This window comes from Hoplias malabaricus, chromosome 15 (genome assembly GCF_029633855.1).
Source record: "Hoplias malabaricus isolate fHopMal1 chromosome 15, fHopMal1.hap1, whole genome shotgun sequence".
Classification (NCBI taxonomy): Eukaryota; Metazoa; Chordata; class Actinopteri; order Characiformes; family Erythrinidae; genus Hoplias; species Hoplias malabaricus.
Genome location: NC_089814.1, coordinates 32,201,499 through 32,216,570, shown reverse-complemented (window position 1 = coordinate 32,216,570; position 15,072 = coordinate 32,201,499). Strand labels below are relative to the sequence as shown.

The 15,072-nt window shown below is 45.2% G+C and overlaps 1 protein-coding gene across 2 annotated transcripts in view; it reads left to right on the top strand.

Annotated features, from left to right (window-relative positions):
- lhfpl2a (LHFPL tetraspan subfamily member 2a) overlaps positions 1 to 15,072 on the top strand; it is a 36,852-nt gene that overhangs the window by 15,990 nt on the left and 5,790 nt on the right. Inside the window, exon 1 of one of the 2 annotated variants that reach the window (XM_066646418.1) lies at positions 3,352 to 3,398. The exons of the other annotated variant lie outside the window; for it this stretch is intronic. The gene's annotated coding sequence lies outside the window, so the exon portion shown is untranslated. Of the gene's footprint in view, positions 1 to 3,351; positions 3,399 to 15,072 lie in introns of those variants that run through there. 2 annotated transcript variants of the gene reach the window in all.

The window sequence follows — 15,072 nt, the reverse complement described above, 5'->3', positions numbered from 1 at the left end:
GTCGTACCAACAAGGCGTCTTTTCCAGGGACCTGACTAGTGTCCTCTCAATGCCCAGCAGAGCTAGGCTTAAACGGCCTTGGCCCATGTGAAGTGTGTCCGCCTGTGAGTGCTTTGTGACGGTGGAGGGGCTCAGCAGCACCCACTGGACAGAAACTGCGATAGAAGTCAGAAAAAGTGATAGAAGTCAGTCTCCAAACACAAGCTCATGAGCTGATTCGCTCATTTCGCTGTCAATCAAAAAGGGATTCAGCCTCAGACAGATCATCCAATCATCATGCAGAAGCTGAGCGTCCGGGCCAGCCGAGGCCAGCCCACTGCCCCATAGAGCCCCAGAGACGCTGAGCGTCCGATGGGCGGGACAAAGCCCAGCATTTATCCAATGACTCGTCTCGTTTCGCTGCACTTCGCTGCTTCGCTATTGACCTCTGTGGACGCTCAGCGTCCTCGCTGTTTAAATCACTGTGAAGCTGCGGGAATGATTGAGAGGAAAGCTGCATCTTTACCAGTGATAAGAAGCTGATTCTGAACAAAAGTTGAGCGCGTTGTAGTGCATATTTATTCAATGACATGTACACACAACAGTATATATTTGATCACTTATTTTTTGACATTTTAGAGGAAGCTGAGCTTCCCTTGCAGTCTTAGAGCAATCGCCTCTGGTGGAGACGCAGTCGAAGTTCTTTAATTCGCTTGTTAAACTGCCGTGTGAAACTTACCCGATCAAATGTATACAGTGTAACAAAAACACGAACCCCTGGTACAGATTTTCAGGGGCGAAAACGCTCTAAAACATGCTTCAAGAAGCCCGTAGCTGGGTTGTTTAACATCAGGGGCTCTATTTCATGAGCACATGCTCGGTAACCTCCATTAACCTTCCTAACACCAGGAACCTGAAGAACAGAGCCATGCTTATGGAAACCTCTGGTGTCATCTTTTAGGAACCTGCAGGAATTCAAGTGAGACTTGTAGGAGTGTGAGAAACGTCTAAAATCAAAGCATGGATCCTCAGAAAAAATGTTGTTTGCACCAAATATATTAACATGGGATTTAACTGAATGGATTCCAGCATCTCCTCTGTTCACACTTCTTTTTACACTGTTTCTAACGTCTAAATTGTCTGAGGCCTCAGTTAAAGCTCTGATGTCCTGCAGGCTGTTAGGGAGGACTCTAAGGGGTTAATTCTTACAGCAGTGACTGTAAATGTATTTCCTCTGAAGGCTTTGTGTTTGGACTGTGGGCCCCCCGCTGTGTGGGGGGTTGTTTGTGGGGGTGGGAGGAGGTAAGATGGTGGTAATCTGGTGGTGGTTGAAGGTGTTATTTTCACACTGATCTGAGGGCAGTTTGCTTGATCTTTCATGGTGGTTTGGAATCATTTTATGGCGCTTTTCCATTGCATGGTGCCTACTTTACTCTAGATGCACTAAATTTGGGTGGGAGCCACCAGCTACAGCAGATATCACACTTGTTTTTATCCGACACACAACAGCAGCTTGTAAAATTACACTGTGGTCTTTTGAAGAGGTTCAAACGCTCCTTGGATCGGTGGCTGACGAATCTGTGGCTGCAGCAAGGAAGGAACAAACTCTACTGATCTGTCTGAACTGATGACGGAGCTGTGTTCAGTCCCAAACAACAACAATAACAACAACACACTAATACACGATGAGTAAAAAAGGCTTAACGTTACCACCGCTGTTGTGGTTTCCAAAGAGTGCCGTTCCCGTTAGAGACGGGATTTTACGACATCGCCATCTACATTTCACCAGGGAGCCATTGGAATGGAACACGTACTAGGTACCAGCGACCAAAAAGCAAGTAGAGCCGAGTAGAGTAGGTACTAGTGTAGGTATTAGATTTGTCCACACAGCGGTGAACTGTGGACGTTCTGATGAAACATTGAGCTGATGAATCTGTAAAAGAAAACAAATGTAAAGTGCAGCCACCTCAGATGTTTTTCTGCTGTAGTATTGTTCAGTTGTTTGTGTTTGTGCTTTGTGTTACAGTCTCATTCATACATTTATACACACCACATGGTGGTGCCGCAGGTGGTGTCACTGTCACACAGCACCAGGGGCCTGGCGTCGTAGGTTGGCTCCCAGCATCGTGTCACTCCCTGTGAAGGGTTTGGCGTGTTCTACCAAACACATGGTGGTAGCTGGACTAGCGGTGGATGACTGTCCAGAGGTGTGAGTGTGTGAGTGATGGGGTGAGCGTCTGAGTGACAGGGTGAGTGTGTGATGCCCTGTGTTGTCTTCCTACCTTGCGTCCAGTGATTGCGGGTGGTCTCGATGCTAAGTCCTGTCACTACGGTCTGTCTCTCACTCCTCTTCTTTCACAGTTCATTTATTCAGAGGTTAGTGCACTGCTTTTATCTGTTTTATCTCTGTTATCTTTGCTCTGTTAGCAGAGGGTCCAGTGTGGGCAGTGTCCAGGATTACATTTTACCCCTCTCCTTTTTTTCACCCCTGTATCTCCCCCTGCTCTGCTTTGAGTGGGTTTTTGAGCTGTGTCTGGGAGGATGAAAGGCCAGTGCCGTATGGACGTTTACGGTTTGTTATGCTGCCGTTGCTACGCTGAGGTCATTGGCCTTTTTTTCACTCGCGGCTGTTTGAAGTGCCGTCTGGACCTCGTCTCCGTCCATCAGCGCTCCATCTCACAGCCTTTAACTGACCCAAGGTCGGCGAGAGCACTGCGTGCGGATAAACACTCAGAGTTAAACGGCGGATTAGGAGGTCAGCGGTGGGAGACAGGGTCTCTGAATTACGCTATAAATTGCACAAGCTTGGGTCAGCAGCTCAGGAGCAGTAATGGACAGCATAATGTCCACCAGGTGAATGAGTGAAACATAGGGATGGTCCTTTGGTTGTAGTAAAAACGACATGTTCAATGTATTTCCTGTTTTCTTTCATCATTTTATTATTATTATTATATATATATATTTTTTAAACAGGAGGCACACACATTTCTTCAGGGCCCACTTTCACATCCCACCTCCCTCCTTAAAAAATTTGTGTTGAAGGACCTTGACCTGATTGTCATACAAATGTGCTACATGTTGTATATTAGTAGATTAATATTATTATGATTATTATTACTAGTCAGGGAAAGAGTCAGAAAAATAGTGAGGGAGAGAGAGCAAGTTGCCAAGTGTGTGTTATTGTAACCTACATTCAGAGCTGAGAGGGAGAGCCCTGGCCAAGGGGGGGGGGACCAACCCTGACTGATCTGCTAGGAGGGAGGAGAGGGGGAGGAGCCCAGGGGGAGGAGCCCAGGGGGAGGGAGGGTGGTGGTTTCCTCCAGTCTGCAGGACATAGCCTCATTCAGCGAAAAGTTGAGAGCAGTGGAGAGAAAGAGCCCAGCGCTCAGGACGTGGAGGATAAACCACTCTCAGTCACGGTAGAGATCTTCCTCACCTTCCCTGCTCTTGCTGACCTCCTCTTCCTGACCAGTGCGGGGCTGTAGAGGTCTGAATGTGTGGGTCAGGAGTGGTAGTAAAAGGTAGGAAATTCAGAGAGATGTGGTGTAGTTGGGGGCAGAGGGGAGAGCGGTAACTTATTGCTTTGCAGAGTCCAGTTAAAGTCTTTCACAGAGGGAGGACGCTGTCTGACCGGCACATTGCGGAGCTCTGTGTGCGTCCCGAAAGAGGCAGCTGCCACGTCTGGATCCAGATGTGGGAATGTGTGGTTGGGTATGGTATGAGGGTCTTGTTTAGCTGGCTAAGAGTCTTGTCCAGCTGGTGTGAGGGTCTTGTTTGGCCGGCGTGAGGGTCTTGTTTGGCCGGTGAGAGGGTCTTGTTTGGCCGGTGAGAGGGTCTTGTTTAGCTGGCTGAGGGTCTTGTTTAGCTGGCTGAGAGTATTGTCCAGCTGGTGTGAGGGTCTTGTTTGGCCGGTGAGAGGGTCTTGTTTAGCTGGCTGAGGGTCTTGTTTAGCTGGCTGAGAGTATTGTCCAGCTGGTGTGAGGGTCTTGTTTGGCCGGTGAGAGGGTCTTGTTTAGCTGGCTGAGGGTCTTGTCCAGCTGGTGTGAGGGTCTTGTTTGGTCGGCATGAGGGTCTTGTTCGGACGGCGTGAGGGTCTTGTTCAGACGGCCCGTGGGTCTTGTTCGGACGGCGTGAGGGTCTTGTTTGGCCGGTGAGAGGGTCTTGTTTAGCTGGCTGAGGGTCTTGTTTAGCTGGCTGAGAGTATTGTCCAGCTGGTGTGAGGGTCTTGTTTGGCCGGTGAGAGGGTCTTGTTTAGCTGGCTGAGGGTCTTGTCCAGCTGGTGTGAGGGTCTTGTTTGGTCGGCATGAGGGTCTTGTTCGGACGGCGTGAGGGTCTTGTTCAGACGGCCCGTGGGTCTTGTTCGGACGGCGTGAGGGTCTTGTTTGGCCGGTGAGAGGGTCTTGTTTAGCTGGCTGAGGGTCTTGTTTAGCTGGCTGAGAGTATTGTCCAGCTGGTGTGAGGGTCTTGTTTGGCCGGTGAGAGGGTCTTGTTTAGCTGGCTGAGGGTCTTGTCCAGCTGGTGTGAGGGTCTTGTTTGGCCGGCGTGAGGGTCTTGTTTGGCCGGTGAGAGGGTCTTGTTTAGCTGGCTGAGGGTCTTGTTTAGCTGGCTGAGAGTATTGTCCAGCTGGTGTGAGGGTCTTGTTTGGCCGGTGAGAGGGTCTTGTTTAGCTGGCTGAGGGTCTTGTCCAGCTGGTGTGAGGGTCTTGTTTGGTCGGCATGAGGGTCTTGTTCAGACGGCCCGTGGGTCTTGTTCGGACGGCGTGAGGGTCTTGTTCAGACGGGCCGTGGGTCTTGTTCGGACGGCGTGAGGGTCTTGTTCAGACGGGCCGTGGGTCTTGTTCGGACGGCGTGAGGGTCTTGTTCAGACGGCCCGTGGGTCTTGTTCGGACGGCGTGAGGGTCTTGTTCAGACGGGCCGTGGGTCTTGTTCGGACGGCGTGAGGGTCTTGTTCAGACGGGCCGTGGGTCTTGTTCGGACGGCGTGAGGGTCTTGTTCAGACGGCCCGTGGGTCTTGTTCGGACGGCGTGAGGGTCTTGTTCGGACGGTCTTACTGACTTGTTAAACTGCATTGAGGGTTGTGTACAGACAGACTGTCCTAGTTCAGCTGGCCTAAGAGTCTGCATTATTACTTTAACAGCCGGAGCAGTGTAACAAATTACTGTGTGTGTGTGTTGATGTAATGTATTAGTCAGTGTGTGTTAGAGGGGAAAGTGTAGATCTCCTTATGTTGTGGTGCTGTGACTCAGTTTTCTTCCCCCATCTCCCCTCGCTTCACTTCTGTTTGTTGTTTTAATCACAGAATGGAGCTGAAGAAAGTGTAGCTGGTGTAAAGTGACATTTTCACTCTTTACGACACTTTCACAGAACGTAGAGTGCAGCTGAGAAAATTAAAGAGGGGGAATAGTTACTTTAGGTAATTACTCCACTTTATTTATTTATTTTTTACCAAAGTTGGGGTTCAGAAGGTTGAAGGTTAAAGAAAGTCCATTATAGACATCCCCCCCCTGTCACAGCTCCAGGGTCCTGCAGATTGTGGGTTTGAGCACAGCTCCAGGTGACTGTCTGTGAGGAGTGTGGTGTGTTCTCTCTGTGTCTGCGTGGGTTTCCTCCGGGTGACTGTCTGTGAGGAGTGTGGTGTGTTCTCCCTGTGTCTGCGTGGGTTTCCTCCGGGTGACTGTCTGTGAGGAGTGTGGTATGTTCTCCCTGTGTCTGCGTGGGTTTCCTCCGGGTGACTGTCTGTGAGGAGTGTGGTGTGTTCTCCCTGTGTCTGCGTGGGTTTCCTCCGGGTGACTGTCTGTGAGGAGTGTGGTGTGTTCTCTCTGTGTCTGCGTGGGTTTCCTCCGGGTGACTGTCTGTGAGGAGTGTGGTGTGTTCTCTCTGTGTCTGCGTGGGTTTCCTCCGGGTGACTGTCTGTGAGGAGTGTGGTGTGTTCTCTCTGTGTCTGCATGGGTTCCCTCCGGGTGACTGTCTGTGAGGAGTGTGGTGTGTTCTCTCTGTGTCTGCGTGGGTTTCCTCCGGGTGACTGTCTGTGAGGAGTGTGGTGTGTTCTCTCTGTGTCTGCATGGGTTCCCTCCGGGTGAATGTCTGTGAGGAGTGTGGTGTGTTCTCTCTGTGTCTGCGTGGGTTTCCTCCGGGTGACTGTCTGTGAGGAGTGTGGTGTGTTCTCTCTGTGTCTGCGTGGGTTTCCTCCGGGTGACTTTCTGTGAGGAGTGTGGTGTGTTCTCTCTGTGTCTGCGTGGTTTCCCTCCGGGTGACTGTCTGTGAGGAGTGTGGTATGTTCTCCCTGTGTCTGCGTGGGTTTCCTCCGGGTGACTGTCTGTGAGGAGTGTGGTGTGTTCTCTCTGTGTCTGCGTGGGTTTCCTCCGGGTGACTGTCTTTGAGGAGTGTGGTGTGTTCTCTCTGTGTCTGCATGGGTTTCCTCCGGGTGACTGTGAGGAGTGTGGTGTGTTCTCTCTGTGTTTGCGTGGGTTTGCTCCGGGTGACTGTCTGTGAGGAGTGTGGTGTGTTCTCTCTGTGTCTGCGTGGGTTTCCTCCGGGTGACTGTCTGTGAGGAGTGTGGTGTGTTCTCCCTGTGTCCGTGTGGGCTTCCTCCGGGTGACTGTGAGGAGTGTGGTGTGTTCTCCGTGTGTCTGCATGGGTTTCCTCTGGGTGACTGTCTGTGAGGAGTGTGGTATGTTCTCTCTGTGTCTGCGTGGGTTTCCTCCGGGTGACTGTCTGTGAGGAGTGTGGTGTGTTCTCTCTGTGTCTGCGTGGGTTTCCTCCGGGTGACTTTCTGTGAGGAGTGTGGTGTGTTCTCTCTGTGTCTGCGTGGTTTCCCTCCGGGTGACTGTCTGTGAGGAGTGTGGTATGTTCTCCCTGTGTCTGCGTGGGTTTCCTCCGGGTGACTGTCTGTGAGGAGTGTGGTGTGTTCTCTCTGTGTCTGCGTGGGTTTCCTCCGGGTGACTGTCTGTGAAGAGTGTGGTGTGTTCTCCCTGTGTCTGCATGGGTTCCCTTCGGGTGACTGTCTTTGAGGAGTGTGGTGTGTTCTCTCTGTGTCTGCATGGGTTTCCTCCGGGTGACTGTGAGGAGTGTGGTGTGTTCTCTCTGTGTTTGCGTGGGTTTGCTCCGGGTGACTGTCTGTGAGGAGTGTGGTGTGTTCTCTCTGTGTCTGCGTGGGTTTCCTCCGGGTGACTGTCTGTGAGGAGTGTGGTGTGTTCTCCCTGTGTCCGTGTGGGCTTCCTCCGGGTGACTGTCTGTGAGGAGTGTGGTGTGTTCTCTCTGTGTCTGCGTGGGTTTCCTCCGGGTGACTGTCTGTGAGGAGTGTGGTGTGTTCTCCCTGTATCTGCATGGGTTTCCTGGCGCCCCCTCCAGGGTGTGTTCCCGCCTTGCACCCAGTGATTCAGGCTAAGCTCCGCACCCACTGCCCTGAACTGGATAAGGGCTACAAACAATGAATGAATGAATAAAATGTAATATTTTACTGAATTAATTTAGAAAAATGTCATTACTGCACCACATTAGCACATATATAAAAACTGTGTGAGTGTGTTAGATTGAATGAGTGTGGAGGTGGGTGTGTTTGCGTGTGTGGACTCTGGGTGACCTCTGTGTGTCAAGGGTTGAGACTTCTATTTCAGTCCACAGTCGGTAATCATGATGTTTCTGATCCTTTGAACCCCTTTGGGTAGAGCACCTCTCTCTCTCTCACCCCTCACTGGCTTTGTGTCTCTCCACATTCCTCCGGTTGTTTCCGTGGTGACCGCATTGTTAGTGTTTCCTGTTTGGAGGTTAATGAGCTGATCTAAGCATTGTATTCACACTGTGAGGTTGTTGCTGCATTGGATGCACGCCACTGCCTCACATATTAGATCTGGGGATGTAGCGTTCTCCTCCAAGAGTGTTGAGCTGTCCGCACGTGTTGTGTCTTGGAGGAAGTATATGCTCCTCACTTTCCCAGGTTGTTGAAGGTGTGTGAGATTGGGGGAGTCGTGGGTATCTGTTGATGAAATGGGATCACACTTGTTTGTTGTGTCTGTCATCTTTTGTGTCTGTGTTTGTGTCATTATTAATATTGTTTCTGTTGTTTGTCAGTTTGTTCTCTGTTTGTCTCTGTGTTTATGTCGTTGTTTTATCTTTGCGTCTGTCTCTGTGTTTATGTCGTTGTTTTATCTTTGCGTCTGTCTCTGTGTTTATGTCGGTGTTTTATGTTTGTGTCTGTCTCTGTGTTTATGTCGGCGTTTTATCTTTGCGTCTGTCTCTGTGTTTATGTCGGCGTTTTATGTTTGTGTTTGTCTCTGTGTTTATGTCGTTGTTTTATCTTTGCGTCTGTCTCTGTGTTTATGTCGGTGTTTTATGTTTGTGTTTGTCTCTGTGTTTATGTCGGTGTTTCATGTTTGTGTCTGTCTCTGTGTTTATGTCGTTGTTTTATCTTTGCGTCTGTCTCTGTGTTTATGTCGGTGTTTTATGTTTGTGTTTGTCTCTGTGTTTATGTCGGTGTTTTATGTTTGTGTTTGTCTCTGTGTTTATGTCGGTGTTTCATGTTTGTGTTTGTCTCTGTGTTTATGTCGGTGTTTTATCTTTGTGTTTGTCTCTGTGTTTATGTCGGTGTTTTATTTTTGTGTTTGTCTCTGTGTTTATGTCGGTGTTTTATCTTTGTGTTTGTCTCTGTGTTTATGTCGGTGTTTTATCTTTGTGTTTGTCTCTGTGTTTATGTCGGCGTTTTATCTTTGTGTTTGTCTCTGTGTTTATGTCAGTGTTTTATCTTTGTGTTTGTCTCTGTGTTTATGTCGGTGTTTTATGTTTGTGTTTGTCTCTGTGTTTATGTCGGTGTTTTATCTTTGTGTTTGTCTCTGTGTTTATGTCAGTGTTTTATCTTTGCGTCTGTCTCTGTGTTTATGTCGGTGTTTTATGTTTGTGTTTGTCTCTGTGTTTATGTCGGTGTTTTATCTTTGTGTTTGTCTCTGTGTTTATGTCGGTGTTTTATCTTTGTGTTTGTCTCTGTGTTTATGTCGGTGTTTCATGTTTGTGTTTGTCTCTGTGTTTATGTCGGTGTTTTATCTTTGTGTTTGTCTCTGTGTTTATGTCGGTGTTTTATCTTTGTGTTTGTCTCTGTGTTTATGTCGGTGTTTTATGTTTGTGTTTGTCTCTGTGTTTATGTCGGTGTTTTATCTTTGTGTTTGTCTCTGTGTTTATGTCGGTGTTTTATCTTTGTGTTTGTCTCTGTGTTTATGTCGGTGTTTTATCTTTGTGTTTGTCTCTGTGTTTATGTCGGTGTTTCATGTTTGTGTTTGTCTCTGTGTTTATGTCGGTGTTTTATCTTTGTGTTTGTCTCTGTGTTTATGTCGGTGTTTTATCTTTGTGTTTGTCTCTGTGTTTATGTCGGTGTTTTATCTTTGTGTTTGTCTCTGTGTTTATGTCGGTGTTTTATCTTTGTGTTTGTCTCTGTGTTTATGTCGGTGTTTTATGTTTGTGTTTGTCTCTGTGTTTATGTCGGCGTTTTATCTTTGCGTTTGTCTCTGTGTTTATGTCGGTGTTTTATGTTTGTGTTTGTCTCTGTGTTTATGTCGGTGTTTTATCTTTGTGTTTGTCTCTGTGTTTATGTCAGTGTTTTATCTTTGCGTCTGTCTCTGTGTTTATGTCGGTGTTTTATCTTTGCGTCTGTCTCTGTGTTTATGTCGGTGTTTTATCTTTGTGTTTGTCTCTGTGTTTATGTCGGTGTTTTATCTTTGTGTTTGTCTCTGTGTTTATGTCGGTGTTTTATCTTTGCGTCTGTCTCTGTGTTTATGTCGGTGTTTTATCTTTGCGTCTGTCTCTGTGTTTATGTCGGTGTTTTATGTTAGTGTTTGTCTCTGTGTTTATGTCGGTGTTTTATGTTTGTGTTTGTCTCTGTGTTTATGTCGGTGTTTTATCTTTGCGTTTGTCTCTGTGTTTATGTCGGTGTTTTATCTTTGCGTTTGTCTCTGTGTTTATGTCGGTGTTTTATCTTTGTGTTTGTCTCTGTGTTTATGTCGGTGTTTTATCTTTGTGTTTGTCTCTGTGTTTATGTCGGTGTTTTATGTTTGTGTTTGTCTCTGTGTTTATGTCGGCGTTTTATCTTTGCGTTTGTCTCTGTGTTTATGTCGGTGTTTTATGTTTGTGTTTGTCTCTGTGTTTATGTCGGTGTTTTATCTTTGTGTTTGTCTCTGTGTTTATGTCAGTGTTTTATCTTTGCGTCTGTCTCTGTGTTTATGTCGGTGTTTTATCTTTGCGTCTGTCTCTGTGTTTATGTCGGTGTTTTATCTTTGTGTTTGTCTCTGTGTTTATGTCAGTGTTTTATCTTTGCGTCTGTCTCTGTGTTTATGTCAGTGTTTTATCTTTGCGTCTGTCTCTGTGTTTATGTCGGTGTTTTATCTTTGCGTCTGTCTCTGTGTTTATGTCGGTGTTTTATCTTTGCGTTTGTCTCTGTGTTTATGTCAGTGTTTTATCTTTGCGTCTGTCTCTGTGTTTATGTCGGTGTTTTATCTTTGCGTCTGTCTCTGTGTTTATGTCGGTGTTTTATGTTTGTGTTTGTCTCTGTGTTTATGTCGGTGTTTTATGTTTGTGTTTGTCTCTGTGTTTATGTCGGTGTTTTATCTTTGCGTTTGTCTCTGTGTTTATGTCGGTGTTTTATCTTTGTGTTTGTCTCTGTGTTTATGTCGGTGTTTTATGTTTGTGTTTGTCTCTGTGTTTATGTCGGTGTTTTATCTTTGTGTTTGTCTCTGTGTTTATGTCGGTGTTTTATGTTTGTGTTTGTCTCTGTGTTTATGTCGGCGTTTTATCTTTGTGTTTGTCTCTGTGTTTATGTCGGCGTTTTATCTTTGTGTCTGTCTCTGTGTTTATGTCGGTGTTTTATCTTTGTGTTTGTCTCTGTGTTTATGTCTGTGTTTTATCTTTGCGTTTGTCTCTGTGTTTATGTCTGTGTTTTATCTTTATGTTTGTCTCTGTGTTTATGTCAGTGTTTTATGTTTGTGTTTGTCTCTGTGTTTATGTCGGTGTTTCATGTTTGTGTCTGTCTCTGTGTTTATGTCGGTGTTTTATGCTTGTGTTTGTCTCTGTGTTTATGTCGGTGTTTCATGTTTGTGTCTGTCTCTGTGTTTATGTCTGTGTTTTATCTTTGTGTTTGTCTCTGTGTTTATGTCGGTGTTTTATGTTTGTGTTTGTCTCTGTGTTTATGTCAGTGTTTTATGTTTGTGTTTGTCTCTGTGTTTATGTCTGTGTTTTATGTTTTTGTCTGTCTCTGTGTTTATGTCAGTGTTTTATGTTTGTGTTTGTCTCCGTGTTTATGTCAGTGTTTTATGTTTGTGTTTGTCTCTGTGTTTATGTCGGTGTTTTATCTTTGCGTTTGTCTCTGTGTTTATGTCAGTGTTTTATGTTTGTGTTTGTCTCTGTGTTTATGTCTGTGTTTCATGTTTGTGTCTGTCTCTGTGTTTATGTCGGTGTTTTATGTTTTTGTCTGTCTCTGTGTTTATGTCGGTGTTTCATGTTTGTGTTTGTCTCTGTGTTTATGTCGGTGTTTCATGTTTGTGTTTGTCTCTGTGTTTATGTCGGTGTTTTATCTTTGCGTTTGTCTCTGTGTTTATGTCGGTGTTTTATGTTTGTGTTTGTCTCTGTGTTTATGTCTGTGTTTCATGTTTGTGTCTGTCTCTGTGTTTATGTCGGTGTTTTATGTTTTTGTCTGTCTCTGTGTTTATGTCAGTGTTTTATGTTTGTGTTTGTCTCTGTGTTTATGTCTGTGTTTTATCTTTGTGTTTGTCTCTGTGTTTATGTCAGTGTTTTATGTTTTTGTCTGTCTCTGTGTTTATGTCAGTGTTTTATGTTTGTGTTTGTCTCCGTGTTTATGTCAGTGTTTTATGTTTGTGTTTGTCTCTGTGTTTATGTTGGCATTTTATCTTTGCGTCTGTCTCTGTGTTTATGTCGGCGTTTTATCTTTGCGTTTGTCTCTGTGTTTATGTCGGTGTTTTATGTTTGTGTTTGTCTCTGTGTTTATGTCGTGTTTCATGTTTGTGTCTGTCTCTGTGTTTATGTCGGTGTTTTATGTTTGTGTTTGTCTCTGTGTTTATGTCGGTGTTTCATGTTTGTGTCTGTCTCTGTGTTTATGTCGGTGTTTTATCTTTGCGTCTGTCTCTGTGTTTATGTCGGTGTTTTATGTTTGTGTTTGTCTCTGTGTTTATGTCGGTGTTTCATGTTTGTGTCTGTCTCTGTGTTTATGTCGGTGTTTTATCTTTGCGTCTGTCTCTGTGTTTATGTCGGTGTTTTATGTTTGTGTTTGTCTCTGTGTTTATGTCTGTGTTTTATCTTTGCGTTTGTCTCTGTGTTTATGTCGGTGTTTTATGTTTGTGTTTGTCTCTGTGTTTATGTCAGTGTTTTATGTTTGTGTTTGTCTCCGTGTTTATGTCAGTGTTTTATGTTTGTGTTTGTCTCTGTGTTTATGTTGGCGTTTTATCTTTGCGTCTGTCTCTGTGTTTATGTCGGTGTTTTATTTTTGTGTCTGTCTCTGTGTTTATGTCGGTGTTTTATCTTTGTGTTTGTCTCTGTGTTTATGTCGGTGTTTTATGTTTGTGTCTGTCTCTGTGTTTATGTCGGTGTTTTATCTTTGCTTCTGTCTCTGTGTTTATGTCGGTGTTTTATGTTTGTGTCTGTCTCTGTGTTTATGTCGCCGTTTTATCTTTGTGTCTGTCTCTGTGTTTATGTCGGTGTTTTATCTTTGTGTTTGTCTCTGTGTTTATGTCGGTGTTTTATCTTTGCGTTTGTCTCTGTGTTTATGTCGCCGTTTTATCTTTGTGTTTGTAGCTTGTACAATGACAAATAATTGCATATTACATTAATATATAGTGGTAATACGTGTCTGTATTTACATTTGTGTCTTTGTCAGTGATTGTGTTTGTGTCAGTGTCAGACTCTGTGTTTGTTTTTGGCTCTGTACTGGTGTCAGTTTAAGTTTCTGTTTATGTTGGAATTGTGTTTGTAGACTATCGTGTTGTCGTTATCAGGACAAAAACCCTCACAGACAGTCCTGCTCTGGGTGACTGTCTGTGAGGAGTGCGGTGTGTTCTCCCTGTGCCTGTGTGGGTTTCCTCCCGGTGACTGTCTGTGAGGAATGTGGTGTGTTCTCCCTGTGCCTGTGTGGGTTTCCTCCCGGTGACTGTCTGTGAGGAGTGCGGTGTGTTCTCCCTGTGCCTGTGTGGGTTTCCTCCCGGTGACTGTCTGTGAGGAGTGCGGTGTGTTCTCCCTGTGCCTGTGTGGGTTTCCTCCGGGTGACTGTCTGTGAGGAATGTGGTGTGTTCTCCCTGTGTCTGCGTGGGTTTCCTCCCACAGTCGAAAAACACACGCTGGTAGGTGGATTGGCGACTCAAACATGTTCGTAGGTGTGAATGTGTGTCACCCTGTAAAGGACTGGCGCCCCCTCCAGGGTGTTTTCCTGACTTTCGACCAGTGTTTCCCGGTAGGCTGTAAGGGTTACAGACAATGAATAATTGAATGAATAATAAAGGAATCTAACAGATACCAATAAAACATATGAAAATATTCCCATTTTCTTGTGAAGATGGCTTTTTAAAAGAAGTAGAGTTTAGGGGTTAGGTGCCTTTCTCAAGAGCACTTCAGCCGTGGATTCATTTTTTTCTACCTGTCCTGGGAATTGAACCGCTGACCCTCTTGGATTTGTTTTGAAGATAAAAGGCTCAGAATGTAACAGCTGCACCATTTAAGATGGAATGGACAAATAGAAGAGGAAGATGGTCTGTAAGAAACTGACTTCACCATCACAATGAGTGTAATTCCTGCTGCAGCTTTGGAAATGTGGTGTTTTATTGAAGGTTGTTTGCAATTGTTCACTGGGGGATTTCCTGTATGTTCTCTTTGAGCCTTGTACAGTGTGAGTTTTGCTTTTTCTCTTTGTGTGTGTGTGTGTGTGTGTGTGTGTGAGAGAGAGAGAAACTGTCCAGACCACCAGACAGGTTTTTATTCCATGTTGTCCAGCATATTTAAACTCACTTACATATCTGCACAAACACACACACACACACACACACAAATATGTAAACAAAAACCAGCTTCAAAATAATAGCCCAAATGAATGCAAGGATATCCTGATTACACAAACACGAACAATACTCAATCACACACACACACACACACACACACACACACACACAAAGACAAATGGCAGAAACTGAAGCCCATACACTCTTCTTTACAAGGTCAACCCACCAGACCTGTGACCTCAGAGCTAAACTGAATGGTAGCTAGTTTAGGTTTCACAGTGAAGGACGCACACACACTCACTTGTCACTCACATACACACACACACTTGTTTCACTGTCTTCAGACAGTGTGTTTTATCCCTGTTGTTACCGGTGATGTCGTGACAGAAGTGCTGGTGTCAGTCCTGATGTTGGAACTGCGTCAGTGCTGGTGTCTTCAGTGATGTCAGGGTAGGACTGGACCATAATTCAATATCGATATTTATTGCAATATAAAATGTTTCAGTAACAATTATATTATTTATTAACACATTGTCAGGGTTTCAATACACATTATTTCCAGCATCAGTCACTGACTGACGGTCACTAGAGGGCGCTGTCGTCAGTTCATTGCTCTCGATTTTAAAGTTAGTTTAAAAGTATTAATATTATCAAAGCCGAGAGGTTGTTGTTTAAGGGGCGATGTCGTGTTGGCATTTTTTTCTGTGGCTTTTTTATTGTTCAATATTGGAATTAAATCATATCGAAATTAAGAAATATATCGCGATATAAATGTTGGCCGTATCGTCCAGCTCCATGTCAGTGCTGCGTGGTCAGTAGGGCCCTGATGCTGGTACTGTGTCAGTGGTGTTGGTGGAGGTGGAACGGCCAGTCCCTGGGTCCCTGGTTGAAGAGTTTACAGAGATTTGCAGGAAACCTGAGACGTTTAATCAGAGCCGTGTGTGAGGGTAGTGGAGATAAACACTGTTATCAGCTTCAGACTGACCTGTGGTCAGTGTGGGATGGAGGTAAATTAAAGCCTTGTGCTCTCTCTCTCTCTTCTCTTCTGTATTTGAAGCAGATGTTTGTTAGTTCAGGAGGTCAACAGCACTGTTTCTCTTCTGATAGCGATGCGA